The sequence below is a fragment of the Clarias gariepinus genome, chromosome 16 (genome assembly GCF_024256425.1).
Source record: "Clarias gariepinus isolate MV-2021 ecotype Netherlands chromosome 16, CGAR_prim_01v2, whole genome shotgun sequence".
Classification (NCBI taxonomy): domain Eukaryota; kingdom Metazoa; phylum Chordata; class Actinopteri; order Siluriformes; family Clariidae; genus Clarias; species Clarias gariepinus.
In genome coordinates, this window is record NC_071115.1 from 9,643,540 (window position 1) to 9,663,010 (window position 19,471).

Here is a 19,471-nt window from a genome sequence, read left to right on the forward strand (position 1 = left end):
ATCGCTGGTTTTTCCAAAGAGTACGCACCATCCATGGTACAAGCACCGAAATGAAATCTTGTGTAAACTGAAAACATAATCACAACATTAACACATGATGGTTATAGATGCAACATGAACATCAATATACTCAGCAAAAAAAGAAACGTCCCTTTTTCAGGACTGTGTATTTCAACAATAATGTTGTAAAAATCCAAATAACTTTACAGATCTTCATTGTAAAGGGTTTAAACAATGTTTTCCATGCATGTTCAATTAACCATAACCAATTAATTAACATGCACCCGGAAACATCACGACCTGGTTTGGAAACAGCACTATGCAAGACAGACGAGCTCTACAGAGGGTGGTGAAATCAGCTGAGCGCATCATCCGATCCCTGACCTGCACTCAATCTACAGCAAGTGGTGCTGGACCAAGGCCAGGAAGATCGTGAAGGACCTCAGCCATCCCAACAATGGACTGTTCTTTCTGTTGCAGTCTGGGAAGCGATTTTGCTCCCTGAGGACCAACACAGAGAGACTGAGGGGGAGCTTCTTTCCGCAGGTGATAAGGTCTCTCAACCACAACACAATACAGGACTAATACCACCTTTTTATCATCCAACATTGACTGGGCATATATGGCCACTATGGACACATTCATGCACACTTGCACTACATATTTATATTTTCATTTCTGCCCATTGCACAAGACACTTTAATAAGTTACTTTTTATGCATATTTGCACACCCCCAGTCATTTCTAAACTTTTACAAATTTCCTTTTTTCTTTCTAGATTTCTATATTTTCTATAATTTCATTATGTCCTTATTTGTACAGTATATTTTACTGGTTAAATTTATTTCCCATCGTATTTCTCTTCTCTTTATTCATATTTATTTCTTCTGTTTAAGCTTTTATTTTTTAAGGGCAATGGCGGTCGTATAAGCATTTCACTGCATATCATACTGTGTATGACTGTGTATGTGACAAATTAAATTTTAATTTTATCTGTTATCAGTATAAAGGACACCTGTCCACAACCTCAAACAGTCCCACTCCAAACTCCACTATGGCCAAGACCAAAGAGCTTTCAAGGGACACCAGAGACAAAATTGTAGACCTGCACCAGGCTGGGAAGACTGCAATAGGTACTGTAAGCAGCTTGGTGTAAAGAAATTAACTGTTGGAGCAAATATTACAAAATGGAAGACATACTGTACAAGACCACAGATAATCTCCCTCGATACGGGGCTCCACACAAGATCTCACCCTGTAGGGTCAAAAAGATGACAAGAACTGTGAGCAAAAACCCTAGAACCACACAGGGGGACCTAGAGAATGACCTGCAGAGAGCTGCAGTGCCAGACGTGTCCCCTTGCTTAAGCCAGAACATGTTCAGGCCCGTCAGAAGTTTGCTAGAGAGCACTTGGATGATCCAGAAGGGGATTGGGAGAATGTCATAGGGTCAGATGAAACCAAAATAGAACTTTGTGTTTGAAGGAGAAAGAATGCTGAGTTGCATCCAAAGAACACCATACCTACTGTGAAGCATGGGGGTGGAAACATCATGCTTTGGGCCTGTTTTTCTGCAAAGGGATCAGGACGACTGATCTGTGTAAAGGAAAGAATGAATGGGACCATGTATTGTGAGATTTTGAGTGAAAAACTCCTTCCATCAGCCAGGGCATTAAAGATGAAACATGGCTGTGTCTTTCAGCATGACAATGATCCCAAAAATACCGTCTGGGCAAAGAAGGAGTGGCTTCATAAGTAGCATTTCAAGGTCCTGGAGTGGCCTAGGTAAAATGTCTTTACTCACCGATCCCTTAAGTCATTATTATCGATGCACCTTCGGCAGAAATTACAGCTTCCAATCTTTTGATGCCATGCCTGTAAAGGTGTCTAAGAGTTTTTGTAACCTCAATATATCATACACAGTACTGTAGCTAGTGACATCCCCGACAACCTCTAGAGGGCAGCGTAGATACCATACCACAATATGCAAATCACTCATAAGCAGAATCAAAAGGCCAGCGTATGATGCAAAGAGCAAAACAGTATAATATAAGAATGATGCAAAGACCAAAGTATTTCTATGATTGCACCTGTTTTTTCCTCTGTATCTTTGTATTTACACTAAGGTTGTTTTTTTATGAGACCAGTTAAAAAGAGTGTCCACCTTATACTTATACCGTTCCAGAATATAGGAAGGATTCCAAAAATGATTCGAGGTAGAAGTAACACAGTCATCTGTGTATAGAGTGACAGATAGAGGAGAACTCCTACAATCCTTGCAATTGATAGTCATGAAGGTAGAAAGACAATAATTTAAAGAGGGTTATAATAGCCTTCCTGTAAATTAACACGATTCTTTATTCATATTCTGTACCTGCATATTTTTATAAGTTTGTTTTTAGTTTCCTTTGCAGTTGTATTTACATGTGTTTTTTAATAAAGTCGCCAGCATTATGACATTGGTATACGATTATCTACTAGCAATATCTGTGATAGGTGTGTACATAAAGAAATAACAATTAAATAATTATATTGTGTCAACACTTTTGATGTATGGGGAGGTTCTTTAATTGTTTTTTTTTTATATATAAAAGTATTAGAGGAAATTATTGCTTTGTGCGAGATCCTGAATTTTAAATTTCATTCATGCCTATGAAATAGCAGCAATACTTACTTTTTGTTTCTGAGTATTTAAACTTATTTCTGCTATATTATGATCCAAAGTCTAAGCAAAAGATCAGTCACAACAGATGCCTGGAATGAATTTTGAATGGTGTGGATACTCTGTCTATCTAGCATACCCTAGTCATACCGAACTTAATAATGGTGCACACTACATGCATTATTCCTACAGGTGGGGTGTTGAATTTTTTAGCAGGATGCAATTAAATTTCTTTTACAGCATAACAGGTGAGGATTTTCTTCTCTTTTCATTTAAAAAACGCATTGCTTAAGCATATATTGATTTAGGCATTCTACAGCCCTGTAGACCCACCATGGCTGGCAAAGTGCTTTTGAGATTAAAGTACAATTTCCCAGAAAAATAAGCAATGAGTTTATTGAAAGAATATGTGCCATTGTCTGATAATAATTTATTTCTTGTCATGTGCTTTGCCATTGTGTGTGCATCTTCTCTCCTTTAAGGATAACATTCAGAACCGACAATCACAAGACAATGTTAAAAACCTTAAGTTGATGTCAATTAAATTAAATTTATTATAATGCATTCACAAAATTTATTAGAAAATTTGAGAACTATAAAGGCATCTCTTGTACCCCCTTAGATACTGGGTAAACATCATGAGTGATGAAAAAGGGGAAAAAATCTTTTAGAATGCAAGGTGTTTTTGTAAATTGACCCAAGTGCAATTGCACATGAAAGTGCAGGGCTTAAACTGTAGTAATGGCCTCCAGCTGTAAGCAAGATAGGGCATCACAGTTAGTTAGAGACACATCGTTTAAAATTTGCATTTGCAAAACATTACCATTAGGACCATAAATGTTATTCTCAGCAGTGGAGTCAACAAGCTGGATACCAAGCTGATGGAGATTTTTTAAAGCATAGTTACTGTATATCAAGGATCCTGTCATGAACAAGATTGGAGCCATTTTCAGCTAGAAATTAGCGTTAGTGTCCTGAGCAAGGCATCTGGACTAGGGATAGTAAATATTAGAACAACAGATGTGTCTGCAGGTGTTCTAAAACAGAAGAACAGTTCAGTTCTAAAAAATAAATTTTAGGTGTAAAAAATAAGTGTGTTAATACTGTACTTTAGTAAAATAATTAAGTTTGCTTTCAGTTTGTTTTATACTTTAAGTGTATTAAGCTTACCTTAAGTTATTCCACTTTAGCAAACAAAAGTACACTTAATACTCTTAAAATTGTGATTTGTATAATTTAATTACAAAATACATTTAGTAAGTTATTGGTTCCAAAATAGCATATATTAGTCTGGCTGCAAGCATACTTAATGTAGTATACTTTTTTTATCCGAGTATCTAGCTCTGATGTTAGGTAACCTGTCTAGAAACTACAAATTAGAGGAAATGCATTTTGTGCTGATGCATTAGTCTAATATATGTCTAGAACCAATGACATCAGTGCTCAAAAATGTACATAGCAAATTAACAGGCCTACTTAAAATGCCAAAAAATGTGAAAGTTGGGCGTGTTATGCTCAAAGAAAACAATTATTTATTATATATTAGACTTACTTAAAATTTGTGTTTTGATGTCTAATAACCTGTCTTTAAAGTATTAAAAGTAGTATTATTATTAATTAGCATAATGCAACCACAGGGGGGCACAATCCAGTGTCTTCTTGTGCCAGTCCCAAGTCTGGATAAATGCAGAGGGTTGTGGCAGAAAGGGAATCCAACATGAACCATTTGCCAAATCAAATAATGCGAATCACTAAGAGGACTTCCATACCGGATTGGAAAAAGGAGAGGAAGGCGTGTTTGTAGGCAGAAAGAGAAGAGGAAAGGCAAGAGTTTAGGAGTGACAAAAGGGACTTTGAATGTGGGGACTATGACATGGAAGGCAGGAGAATTGTTTGACATAATGCAGAGAAGGAAGGTGGATATACAGTACTGTGTGTCCAGAAGACCAGGTGGAAAGGTAGCAAGGCTAGAAGCTTAGGAGCAGGGTTCAAGTTGTTTTACCATGGTGTGGATAGGAAAAGAAATGGAGTAGGAGTTATCATGAAAGTGGAGTTTGTCCTAGAGGTGAAAAGAGTATCAGACAGGTTAATAAGTCTGAAGCTGAAAATTGATAGCGTGATCTTGTTAGAGGTTATGCCCCACGGGTAGGATGTTTGTTAGAAGAGAAGAAGAAATTCTGGAATGTGTTGGATGAAGTGATGCAGAGCATCCCCAGCGGTAAGAAAGTGGTGATTGGTGCAGATTTTAATGAACATGTTGGGGAAGGGAACAGGGGTGATGAGAATGTGATGGGTAGGTTTGGTCTTCAGAACAGGAACGTAGAAGGACAGAAGGTGGTGACAGGACAACTACAGTGAAGGTGATCAGGGAGACAGGTAGGAGGGTACTTTGTGTATCATCATGAAAGGGAAAAGTGGACAAGGAGACTTGGTGGTGGAATGAGGAAGTCCAGGAGTGTATATAGGGAAAGAGGCTAGCTAAGAAGCAATGGGACTCTGAGAGGACTGAAGAAAGTGGACAGGAGTACACTGAGAGGAATAGAGGAGAAGTGTATTAGTGTCAATCTTCAAGAACAAGGGAGATGTGCAGAGCTGTGGCACCTTGGGATAAAGTTGATAAACCATACAATGAACCTTTGGGAAAGAGTAGTAAAAGCTAAGTTAAGAGTAGAGGTAAGCATTTGTGAATTTTACTAGACTAGATTGACTGAAGGGTTAATTAATAATAATCTTATTGCTAAAATGTTATGCTTTCATTAACATCAAACTGTGTATTTGGGTTTTTTAATATGTCGGGTAAAATGAAAATTAGAACTTTCAAAATTTTCCTTCATGTGATCATGTGTTTTCTATTTATCATACCATCTGTGCTCTGCTGCAAAAAGGATATGACACTTTGCACAAGCCTAAGCCCTATATATGCTTATTAAAACAGAAAAATATTAAAGGCTAAAATGTTCTGGGTTTTAAGAGCTACCTTCTAATCTTGACAGTCAAATACACTTTACATAATTATTAACACATAATAGAATCAGAGCTAGTGATCACATATTCAATATAGAATATATATCACAGTCATGCTGATTATTAGACTTAGTTATAACCTAGTAATTTATAGGGCATAAAAGGCATACCACAGGCCAACAAAAGGGAAATCAGATGCCTAAAGTACTTTGATACTTAGTATATTGTTGTAGAACATTAGAAGGAAATTGAAGCAAAATGTAGTGGGCAGGTGGAATGCCACAAAAAATCTGATCAAAAAGAGAAAAGGTTGGGGAAAAGTGGGTTTTAACATAAGCTGGCCCAGAAAGTAAATCATCTCTTCTGCATATGCTTATGTTTTTTGCCTGTGTACAGTGGGTACGGAAAGTATTCAGACCCCCTAGAATTTTTCACACTTTGTTATATTGTAGCGATTTGCTAAATTTATTTAAGTTCATTTTTTCCTCATTAATCTATACACAGCACCCCATATTGATAGATAAACACTGAATTGTTGACATTTTTGCAGATTTAAAAAAAATAAAAACTGAAATATCACATGGGCCTAAATATTCAGACCCTTTGCTCATTAATTAGTAGAAGCACCCTTTTGATCTAAGGTTTTTCACACCTGGATTTGGGGATCCTCTATAAATCCTCCTTGCAGATCCTCTCCAGTTTGGTCCAGTCTGAGGTCCTGAGCACTCTGGAGAAGTTTTCGTCCAGGATATCCCTATACTTGGCCACATTCATCTTTCCCTCGATTGCAACAAGTCATCCTCTCCCTGCAGCTGAAAAACACCCCCACAGGAGGATGCTGCCACCACCATATTTCACTGTTGGGACTGTATTGGACAGGTGATGAGCAGTTCCTATTTTTCTCCACACATACCGCTTAGAATTAAAGCCAAAATTTTCTATCTTGGTCTCATCAGACCAGAGAATCTTATACCTCACCAACTTGGAGTCTTTCAGGTCTTTTTTAATGTGTCTAATGTGGCTTCCACCAGGCCCCTTTGCCATAAAGCCCCAACTGCTGGAGGGCTGCAGTGATGGTTGACTTTCTACAACTTTCTCCCATCTCCTGACTGCATCTCTTGAGCTCAGCCACAGTGATAGTGTTGATCTTTACCTCTCTCACCAAGGCTCTTCTCCTCTGATAGCTCAGTTTAACCAGACGGACAGCTCTAGGAAGGGTTCTGGTCTTAGAATGAAGTCCCAAACTTTTTTCTAATCCTCCAAAGGATTATGGAGGCCACTGTGCTCTTAGGAACCTTAAGTACAACATACATTTTTTGTAACTTTGGCCAGATCTGTGTATTTCCACAATTCTGTCTCTGAACTGTTCTGGCAGCTCCTTTGACCTCATGATTTTCATTTGCTCTGACATGCATTGTGAGCTGTAAGGTCTTATATAGACAGGTGTGTGGCTTTCCTAATCAAGTCCAATCAGTATAATCAAACACAGATGGAGTCAAATAAAGGTGTACTGTAGAACTATCTTAAGGGTGATCAGAAGAAATGGACAGCACCTAAGTTAGGTATATATTTTACTTTGAGTGTCACAGCAATGTGTAACAGTCTGAATACTTAGGACCATGTGATATTTCATTTTTTCTTTTTTTAAATTTATCTGCAAAAATGTCACCAATTCTGTGTTTCTCTGTCAATATGGGGTGCTGTGTGTACATTAATGAGGAAAAAAATGAACCTAAATAATTTTAGCAAATGGCTGCAATATAACAAAGAGTGAAAAATTTAAGGGGGTCTGAATACTTTTCCGTACCCACTGTACACTACCGTTCAAAAGTTTTAGAACACCATGATGGTTCCTGATTTTTATTTCATTCTACATTGTTAAAGGGGTCATACAGGCCTACATGCACTTTTTTAAGCTGTTTGGACTGAACTGTGTGTTAGGAGAGTGCGTACACAACCACTCTACGATGATAAAGAGCCGCCCAGTGGTTTTCTTTTCATTTATTACAATAACATCCCCCTTCTGAAATCAGGCCAATCACAAATGCCTAGCCGTGTGACGCCACACCACAAAAGGCCGCTCCTACACTAGTTGATTGACACTGGTGTTTTAGCAAAGACCCGCCCCGAGTGAGAAGAAGCTGTCGGCCATTGTTTTTCGCCGCTGGAGCAAAATGTTGCCTAAGCGAGTGTGGTGTACAGTTGTTGGGTGTAATAGCGAACACAGCAGTTGTCATTCACTACCTAGGGTTAGTGACCTAGGGTACCTACCTACAGTAGGGTTAGGTATCTGAGCCACTGAGGACGCAGTGGCTGAATTTTGTTTTTAAAGCTATCGTTCCCGCCGATTTACCTAAATGCGTTCATGTTTGCGCTAATCATTTTTCACCAGACTGCTTTATAAACGCGGGTCAATATAAAGCAGGTTTTACTAGGAAGCTGCTCCTAAAAATGGATCTGTACTAATGCTTCATGTTCCTGTTTTGTCTTCACCAGGCTCAGTGAGTGTAATTCCTTTTTCTATGACTCTTTGCAGATCGCCTTTTCTAATAATCACGATGAATGCGGAGTGTAAGTTAACTTACACTCTCATAGAAAATGGTTATGGCTTCTTCTCTATGTACATCCATCTCTATATAATCCCTAATCGCCTGTTTATAATAAACAATGCATTAAGGTGATTGATCTAGTGATCTAGTTGCAAACTGTGTACGTAGTCGGAAAACTATATTATGCTTACCTTTGTAACGTTAGATGGTTTATAACGATGTCTGTCGAAGATTAAGAAGTCATGTAAACACATCAGTAAACACATCGCGTCCGTATCTCTCTCAGTAAGCTTCTCCGCTTTTGTTGTTGTTGCTCGCGGTAGCGTAACAGCCCGTTAATTCATGCCCATGCAGTGATGAGAAAGACAAATCAAGTCGATGCATGTGCATTCTTTTAATTTCTGCGTTGTCAGGCGATATTACAAACTTCCGCGTAGGTTCCGTACTTAAATTAAACCAAAAACGACTTAAGAAAACAGGCTCAGGCTCTATATTCCAGAGTTTTTCAGTTTGGACTGCATTACCCACAAAGCATTGCCCGTGTGGGCAATGCTTTGTGGGTAATGCAGTCCGAAGCATTGCCCGCACGGGACTACACTCCCATGGCTATACCCCACGTGTGTTGTGAAGACACGCCCCACAGCACTGGGGGGGCGGGCTCAGCAGAGATCATAAAGGAACATGCACTGAAATAGGTTGCTGAGAACAGAACTAGTTTTTACCAGTTAAAAGTAGTGTTTCTTTTTACACAACCATTGAGAATTTTTTATGAAATATATTACAAACTTTTCATTAGGACCCTAAAGATCATTAACATTTAATGAAAAATGTGTCTAGATGACCCTTTTAAGGAATGCTAAAGGCATCCAAAAAAGGCATTAATCTCCTTTGAACAGTTGATATTGAGATGTGTCTGCTACTTATGCTCTGTAAAGACTTCATAACGCCTCTAATCTGAGGTGCTGTTAATTGGTCATTTTTCAGATAACTCGAAATAAATTTCTTGTCTGCGGCAGAGGTAGGTGCTGCAGTCTACCCCTTGTCTCGCCCTCCTGGGATGGCCTTCATGAGAGCCAGTTTCATTATGGTGCTTGACGGATTTTGCAAATGCACTTGACAATACTGTTGCAAGAACTATTACAGAAAGGCTGACCTCTGTGTCTTAAAATAACAACTAACTGTTGTTTTTCTTGTTGTTATGTAATTACCTAATCCCATACGTGTAATTTTATAGTTTTGAAATCCCCAGTATTGATGTAGAATGTAGAAAATAAATCACTAAACAAAAACAAAGAAATTTGCAAGTGTTAAATGGTGGTGCAACTTTTAAATGGTGGTGTATGTGTATGCATTTGCTTTTCCTATACGTACACATATACAGGGAAAGCGTACTCTTACACACACTGTAAAAAAATTCCATTGTCCAAAAAAAAAAAGGCAGCTGTGGTTGCCAGAATAATTCTGTAAAAATACATAAAAATTGTAAACAGCTTTACAATTTATTGCAGTCTAATTAACAAAATATTTATTTATAAAAAACAAAAACACCCTGTAAAATTAACCGTTGGAAATGGTGCCATTTAAATAAACAAAAAAAAAATCCTGTTGAAAAAAATACATTTCAAATGCAGTGGTGTCAAAAGTATTCACATTCACTACTTGAGTAGAAGTATAGATACTAGGGTTTAAATAGACTGCTTTAGAAGTTGAAGTATCAACTCAAGCTTTTTACTCAAGTAAAGGTGTAAAAGTACTGGTTTCAAAACTACTTAAAGTATAAAAGTAAAAGTAACGTAAGGGGGAAAAGCATTAAGGATAAAAGCTTGGGCTGTGCCACGGGCCTATATACTGCACTAACACCTCATAAAAAAAGAAAAGAAAAATGTGTTGTTGTTTTTTGTTGTATTTTTTAATGACCACAGTGATTTGGGATACTGTATATGACAATTTAAAAAGAATGCATTTTAGTACAATGCAAATACATTAAAGAACCATATATGTGTACTACTGAGCATTAACATGTTTTATGGAGAAGAAGATATGATAACTAGTTGCCTATAAGTATTTTAATGGTGCAAAAAGTCAGACTTAAGAGGCATGTGTCATGGCAAATTTGCTGCGAACTATGCCAATTTTCCAAACAAAATTAATAACTACTCAAGCATTGAAATAGCAAAAGAGTTTATTGCAGCCAAAAGTAAATGGACAGCACTGGACCAGCCAGACAAAAGACAAACAGACAAACTGCAAAGTTGTCTCTCCCTCACCTCCTCTAACTTCCCTAATTTTACATGGTTTTTATACCTTAATTTAACAATGACATCATTGTTTGCTCCTCCTTAAGTCAAGAAATAACTTAATATTCATGAGATGTAAGCCAATTTTGCCTAGATTAGATTGATGTAGCACCTCCCAATTGCATAATCTCTTCTTTTCCTTTTTTTCCATCTCATATTTATTTAAGTCTGGGCCTAAGAAGTCTTATGCTCTCCTTTTTTGGAGAAAATTTGGCTTGTTCCTTTTTTCTTGACCAGACCATTGAACACCGCTGGTGACTTGGGTTTTGTTGAAGCCAAAATCAATTTTTCTGAATTTTCCTCATCAAGATGTGTAAGTGTTCTATTTAAATAATTATATTTAATTATTTTTATTATTCCCATCACAGTATATTTTGTCTTATTTGTCTTTAACTGTCCGTTACATATATTTCTCCCATTTATAGAGATTATTTGTCTATTAGTACTTTAACATATGTTCTGGTTATTCATTTAGATTATACTGCTAACATATTTCTATAACAAATTATTTTAACAGATTATTTTAATGATTTTGCCCTTATATTTCCACTAAGATAAGTATTTAGATGGATTTAATCAGATTAAATCTAATTAACGTATTGAGATGACTTTAATCAGATTAAATCAATCAATTGATCATGTTTGTTAATATTTATTTTTTGTTTACCTATTACTATTCCCATATTATGTGGGAATATAAGGTTAGTTTAAGACAATCACATTAATCTGATCACTGCATGATTATTTGTATTGCTAGTTTTGAACCTACACTACTAAAATCAAGATTACGTGATTACATGTATACATATATAGTAGATTATTATTGTATATATTACAATATTAGTTCAATTTAATAAAGTAACGATTAATTTCTTAGTTGTGCATGTTGCAGTATGCTTTGTTTTGTTATATTTCTTTTAATATGTGCAAAGTGCATTTGTTCAGATTTTTCTATTGGGCCCATGTTTACTAAAATTCTCTTTCTTGTTCTAGTTTGCAAATTGTTATTGCCGAGATTGAGTTCAAGTTCAAGTAGACTTTATTGTCACTTCAACCATATACAGTTAGTACACAGTAAAGTGTAGCAAATATTGGTAGAAGTGAGGTGAGAAGGGCGTTGAAGAGGATGAAGAGTGGAAAGGCTGTTGGTCCTGATGACATACCTGTGGAGGTATGGAAGTGCTTAGGAGAGGTGGCAGTAGAGTTTCTGACAAGTTTGTTTAACAAGATCTTGGAGAGTGAGAGGATTCCAGAGGAATGGAGGAGAAGTGTATTGGTGCCAATTTTTAAGAACAAGGGAGATGTGCAAAGCTGTGGCAATTATAGAGGTATAAAGCTAATGAGCCAGACATTGAAGCTGTGGGAAAGAGTAGTGGAAGCTAGGTTAAGGGCAGAGGTAAGCATTTGTGAGCAGCAATATGGTTTTATGCCTAGAAAGAGTACATCAGATGCAGTATTTGCTTTGAGGATGCTGGCGGAGAAGTACAGAGAAGGTAACAGGGAGTTGCATTGTGTCTTTTTAGATTTAGAGAAAGCGTATGACAGGGTGCCAAGAGAGGAGCTGTGGTATTGTATGAGGAAGTCTGGAGTGGCAGAGAAGTATGTTAGAGTGGTGCAGGACATGTATGAGAGCTGTAAGACAGTGGTAAGATGTGCTGTAGGTGTGACAGAAGAGTTTAAGGTGGAGGTGGGTCTGCATCAAGGATCGGCTCTAAGCCCCTTTTTGTTTGCTCTGGTGATGGACAGGATGACAGATGAGGTAAGACAGGAGTCCCCATGGACTATGATGTTTGCAGATGACATTGTGCTCTGTAGCGAGAGCAGGGAACAGGTGGAGGAAAATTTGGAGAGGTGGAGGTATGCTCTGGAAAGCAGAGGAATGAAGGTTAGCCGCAGCAAGACGGAATACATGTGTGTAAATGAGAGGGACCCAGGAGGATCGGTGAGGCTACAGGGGGCAGAGGTAAAGAAGGTGCAGGATTTTAAGTACTTGGGGTCAACGGATCAGAGCAATGGAGAGTGTGGAAAGGAGGTGAAGAGGCGGGTACAGGCAGGTTGGAATGGGTGGAGAAAAGTGTCAGGTGTGTTGTGCGATAAAAGAGTATCAGCGAGAATGAAAGGAAAGGTGTACAGGACAGTGGTGAGACCAGCGATGCTCTACGGCTTAGAGACAGTGCCGCTGAAGAAAAGACAGGAGGCAGAGTTGGAGGTAGCAGAGCTGAAGATGTTGAGGTTATCTTTGGGAGTGACAAGGATGGATAGGATTAAGAATGAGTTCATCAGAGGGACAACCCACGTTAGATGTTTTGGAGATTAAGTCAGAGAGGCCAGATTGAGGTGGTTTGGGCATGTTCAGAGGAGAGATTGTGAATATATCGGTAGAAGGATGCTGAGGTTGGAACTGCCAGGTAGGAGGTCTAGAGGAAGACCAAAGAGGAGATTTATGGATGCAGTGAGAGAGGACATGAAGTCAGTTGGTGTGAGAGAAGAGGATGCAGAGGATAGGGTTAGATGGAGGCAGATGATTCGCTGTGGCGACCCCTGAAAGGGAACAGCCGAAAGACAAAGAAGAAGACACAGTAAAACGAAACAACGTTCCTCCAGGACCAAGGTGCTACATGCAACATGAACTTACAACATAAATTAACAGAGAAGCTAAACTAGCTAACTAAGAGGCCTAGTTAGCTGGCTAGCAGAGACAAGACAGACAGTCCTAACATAAATACAACATAAATTAACAAAAACTAACAAAAACTAACTAAGAAAGACTATCTACAGATTTTACAGACAACAGACAACATAAAGTGCACGTGCAAATGTGCAAACGACCAACAACAAAGTGACAGTGCGACAACGACATATCAGAACATAAAATATGGTGTTGAGGTAGTAAAACATAGCAGCAAGAATTGAGATTAGTGCAAAAAGTAATGAATATTGTGCAAAAGAGATAAACAGTGAAGCATTTACAGATATGTGTGTACAATAGTTCAGTGGTATAGGTCAGTGTGTCTGCGCTTGTGTTGATTAGTCAGTCCAGTCTCAATGTTTTGATGTATTGATGTAGTTGAGTTAAGCTGAGTGATAATGTTTGTGTATGTGTGTGTGTGTGTGTGTTTATCAGTTTAGTCCCTTTTTGTTGAGGGGACGGATGGCTTGTGGAAAAAAGCTGTTGCACAGTCTGGATGTGTGTGCCCGAATGCTTTGGTACCTTTTTCCAGATGGCAGGAGTGTGAAGTGTGTGTGAGAGGGGTGTGTCCGATCAGCCACAATGCTGGTGGCTTTGCGGATGCAGCGTGTGGTGTAGATGTCTTCAATAAAGGGAAAAGAGACCCCGATGATCTTCTCCGCTGTCCTCACTATCCGCTGTAGGGTTTTGCGATCCGATATGGCACAATTTCCAAACCAGACAGTGATGCAGCCGCTCAGGATGCTCTCGATAATTATCTATAGAAGGTGATCAGGATCGGTGGTGGAAGCTGGGCCTTTCTCAGTCTTCTCAGAAAGAAGAGACGCTGTTGGGCTTTCTTTGTGTAGGGAGCTGGTGTTGAGGGACCAGTTGAGGTCCTTCTCCAGGTGGACACCCAGGAATTTGGTGTTTTCGACAATCTCCACAGAGGAGCCGTTGATGCTCAGCGGAGAATGGTCGCCTCGTGTCCTCCTGAAGTCAACAACCATCTCTTTTGTCTTGTCAACATTTAAAGACAGGTTGTTGTTGTTGCACCAGTCCGTTAGCCTCTGCACTTACTCTCTGTACGCTGACACGTCGTTCTTGCTAATGAGACCCACCACGGTCGTGTCATCAGCGAACTTAATGATGTGATTTGAACTGTGTGTTGCTACACAGTCGTGAGTCAGCAGTGTAAACAGCAGGGGACTGAGCACACAGCCTTGTGGGGCCCCAGTGCTCAGTGTGGTGGTGCTGGAGGTGCAGTTCCCGATCCGTACTGACTGAGGCCTTCCGGTCAGAAAGTCTAGGATCCAGTTGCAGAGGGAGGTGTTCAGGCCCAACAGGCTCAGCTTCCCGATCAGTTGTTGGGGAATGATAGTGTTGAATGCTCAGCTGAAATCTATGTACAGCATTCGAACGTATGTGTCCTTCTTGTCCAAGTGTGTGAGGGCAAGATGGAGTGTAGTGGAGATGGCATCGTCCGTTGAGCGGTTAGGATGGTACGCAAAGTGCAGTGGGCAAGCCGCCACGGCGAGTTTTACCGCACAGAGCTGCATTTCTGTCGGCGCGAAACGAGGCTAGCCCGTCTAGCTAAATAGCGGCGTCCGGTACTCTGTCGCTGAGCCATGTCTCCGTGAAAACAAAGACACAGCATTTTCTAACCTCACGCTGTGGTCACGAGGTCGCATAGCTTTTCCCGCAGCTCATCGTGGATGTCATTACCCGGGTTATTTAGGAAAAAAGTGTCTGGCTGTTGTATGTACGGACACCAGTCGCGACGGTATCCATACATGGAGTAAAATAAACGCGTTACACACAAAACGTAAACAACGTAGCACCATTTTGGCTCCGGAGCGGCCGCTGCGTGCTACTGCCGCGCCGCCATCTTGGATCCCATTTTCACCAAGGCCCTCTCTCCATCAAGACGTCCCCCAGTGCGACCTTACTACAGGTCCACCGGTGTTCCACCACCCGGTAATATCACTCCTGCTTTTCCTCCATCTTCACCCAGCGTCAGCCTCAATCCCACCTCTCCAGTTCATTATCCTGATGATGATACTGCTGAAGATCAGTGATTTGATTTAACTGATTTACTTCTTATATTTTTCTTCCCAATCTGATAAGTCTGATTTATGTTGTTTATCTGTTTTTCAAAGCAGAAGTCTGGTTCTTTGCACTTTGTCCCAATTGAAGCAGAACTGAAAGCTTATTTTTATATTTTAGATCACTGCCTGCATTTTTTGTATTTTCCATTCCAATAAAGTTCCTTAATTTCTTGCACCCTGTGTGTACGGATTGTTCTTGGGTCACACTTTGCATATTCTCTTTAATTTTCATTACCCAACCATCAGTAACCATCCTAAGAGTAATCATAGTGAATATTATTAGTATTATTATTACAGATTACAGGTTATTATTTTTCCTGATGTTAGTTTTCTTATCTTATTGCTCTATTACCTAACCCTTGCCTTCTGCCTGCATGTTTTTCTCACTTCCTCAATCTGTCGTGCAGGCGTCTTTTTGAACAAGTACTGCGAGGATCAAAGCCTCTTGAACCAAGGCCTTCTGGGTATTTGGTACCTTCCACTCGACTACAATTATGGATCAATAATTTTTTTCCACACATGTCATCAGTAACCTTTATTGGAATGTAAATGTACTGTACATCCAAGCTTAGCTGCAGGAATCTGTGAGGGCAACATACAAGAAAATTAGTGTACCCAGGGCAGGCTTAGTAACAATTAACCTTGTATGGTTCTCTACAATAAACATTAGTGCTGTCAGAATGAACGATTAATCCAAGTGATTAATCAAAAAAAATTATATATATTATATAAATCATTCCTGTTACCTTCCTGGTGCTGTTACCTTCCTCGCTGGTGCTTGGTTGTGACATTTCGCTTGAATCTTGAGTCTCTATCACGGACATCTTCTACTTATCACCCGAACCTTATCAACCGAAAATGCTATTTCATTCAAACGCCCTTGCTGGAGTGTGTGACATGACGTCATGTGCAGGTGCAATGAATCGCGTACCAACCAATAGGGTGTCGAAATGGTATGTTTATACTTCTCATCAAACCACAATCAAATTCGCTCCATCTGGATGACGCGATTTATCCGGCTGTTTTTTTTTTTGTTTTGTTTTTTGAATGACAAGCTGAAATAAAATAGGAGTAACAAGGCTATTTTTAAAATGTAAGGAGTAGAAAGTACAGATAATTGCGTGAAAATGTAAGGAGTAGAAGTAAAAATTCGACTGAAAAATAATTACTCCAGTAAAGTATAGATACCCAAAATTTCTACTTAAGTAAGGTAACAAAGTATTTGTACTTCATTACTTCACACCTCTGTTTAAATGTAAACAAATGTACAGTTTAAAAATTTAAATTTTAGTATAAATGGTTTGTGATTTACAATAACAATATTGTGGTAATTAGTGGAGATTTTTAAGAAAATGCTGCAGGGGATGTGAAGAGATCTACCCACCTACCTACTTATTTTTTTCTTTTTTTCCCTCTTTGCCTTCTATCCAGTGTGTGAATGTTGTGCGTCCTATTTGTTAGTCTTAATTGTCTGTAAATATTGAGTCTGCTTGGTTAATTGTTAGTGTTGGTTTGGAATCAGTCTGTTTTCTTTACGAGCGATAAAAAAATAAACCGATTGATTTCTGCTGTCTGCTTGTTTTTATGTCATGTTGCCTTTCTTTGTTTTTTCATCATTTATGGAGATTGACTTATCCAACGAAAGACTGTAACATTAGAAATGTAAAAAATATATAAACCAATGAACACAAAATCAAGTGAGATATGCATTAAGAGCTACTGCAAAAAAAGACAGAGAAATCCAATAATAATTTGTCCTTTGAAGCATTTATTTACCTTACTCACAGTAAACAGAAATTCAGTACATGTACCATGTACTTTATTTACAAACAATATAAAGCATGTGACAGATTCATAAAAATCTTACTGTAAATGAAAAAGAAATTATGGAGGGACTTCTCTCTTAAAATGTTTGAACATTTTTCATTTATTTATTTATTATTTTATAAAAAAAATAGTACAGTAAAAGTATTTTCTTGAAGTTGGTATACTGTAACAAAATGTACACAAGATTAAAAAATGCAAAACCTTTCACAAGCAACACTTGCTAAGTTATGCTATAACTTAACACACACTGTAACAAACTGATTTAAATTTACAGGATTTTTTTTTTTTTACAGTTTCCTACTGGTTAGGAAATAATGCACATTATTGTAAAGGAGACAGCATTACTCTGATTTACCATATTAAACTGAAAATATTATGTTTACAGTTTAATACAGTACAGTATGCAGTATTTAACTGTAAATTGCACAGGCTTTTTCACTTAGAATATTAAATGCTCAAGTTCAAGTAGGCTTTATTGTCATTACAACCATATACAGTTAGTACACAGTGAAACGAAACAACGTTCCTCCAGGACCAAGGTGCTACATGCAACATAAATTTACACCATAAATTAACAGAGACACTAAACTAGCTAACCAAGAGGCCTAGTTAGCTGGCTAGCAGAGACAGGACAGAGAGACCTAACATAAATTACAACATAAATGAACAATAACTAACTAGCTAAGTAACATTTTTATAGACAACATAAAGTGCACGTGCAAATGTGCAAACAAGAGCAACAACAAAGTGACAGTGCGCAACCACGACATAACCGAACATAAAATGTGGTGTTGAGGTAGTGGGTAAACATAAACATTCCTTAAAACAGCAGCAAGATTTGAGGAATTAGTGCAAAAATGTAGTCCAGTAATGATCATTGTGCAAAAAGATTGTTAAAAACAGTGAAGCATTTACAGGTTGGTGTGTACGATAATTTGGTGGTGTAGGTCAGTGTGTCTGCACTTGTGTTGATTAGTCAGTCCAGTCTCAATATTTTGAGGTAGTTGAGTTAAGCTGTGTGATAATGTTTGTGTTTGTGTGTGTGTGAGTGTGTTTGTGTTTATCAGTCCAGTCCCTTTTTGTTGAAGAGACGGATGGCTTGTGGAAAAAAGCTGTTGCACAGTCTGGATGTGTGTGCCCGAATGCTTCGGTACCTTTTTCCAGATGGCAGGAGTGTGAAGTGTATGTGAGAGGGGTGTGTCCGATCAGCCACAATGCTGGTGGCTTTGCGGATGCAGCGTGTGGTGTAGATGTCTTCAATAGAGGGGAGAGAGGCCCCGATGATCTTCTCCGCTGTCCTCACTATCCGTTGTAGGGTTTTGCGATCCGATATGGCACAATTCCCAAACCAGACAGTGATGCAGCCGCTCAGGATGCTCTCGATAGTTCCTCTATAGAAGGTGGTCAGGATCGGTGGTGGAAGCTGGGCCTTCCTCAGTCTTCTCAGAAAGAAGAGACGCTGTTGGGCTTTCTTCTGTAGGGAGCTGGTGTTGAGGGACCAGCTGAGGTCCTTCTCTAGGTGGACACCCAGGAATTTGGTGCTTTCGACGATTCCCACAGAGGAGCCGTTGATGCTCAGCGGAGAATGGCGCTAATGCTATTCTCTATTGACCCCCTCTAAAGCCCTGCATCAGGGCTCTTATAAACATCTTGTGGTGTAGCTCTCCATACCGCACCACGTAACAAAAACAGCAAAAAAGAGAACAAACTTTTGGGGGCATTGGGATGTTTTAAACTATTTTCTCACCTGTTCATATATTTTTTTTCTAACTTTTTAAGGTTTTGCATTTTTTATTATGTCCCGGGGGGTTACAATGTGCTATGCTATGCTGTTTTGTGCATCATCTATTTTATGTGGAATCCAGAATCAGCAGGTATCATATACAATTTTTTTGTCCAACATTCTCATACTCAAAGTGTAAATTAGATAGGGTGCACGAGTTTGAAAATTATCACGCATACCCAAGAGATATTCGTTTTTGTTTTAGTGTTTAGTGTAAGTTTGTTTTAGTCTGGTTATTTTGTGTTTTCAGTTTTCTTTGGTTTCCTTTATGTTCCCTAATTAATAATTCTGCACCATCTCCAAAGGTCTTCCATATGATAAACACACTCACAAACTCCTCCATTTCATTGACCCCCTCTAAAGCCCTGCATCAGGGCTCTTATAAACATCTTGTGGTGTAGCTCTCCATACCGCACCACGTAACAAAAACAGCAAAAAAGAGAACAAACTTTTGGGGGCATTGGGATGTTTTAAACTATTTTCTCACCTGTTCATATATTTTTTTTCTAACTTTTTAAGGTTTTGCATTTTTTATTATGTCCTGGGGGTTACAATGTGTTTGGTGCTACAATCAAGATTTGTTTTTGCTTTTTCCCAATCCTAAGTGTACATA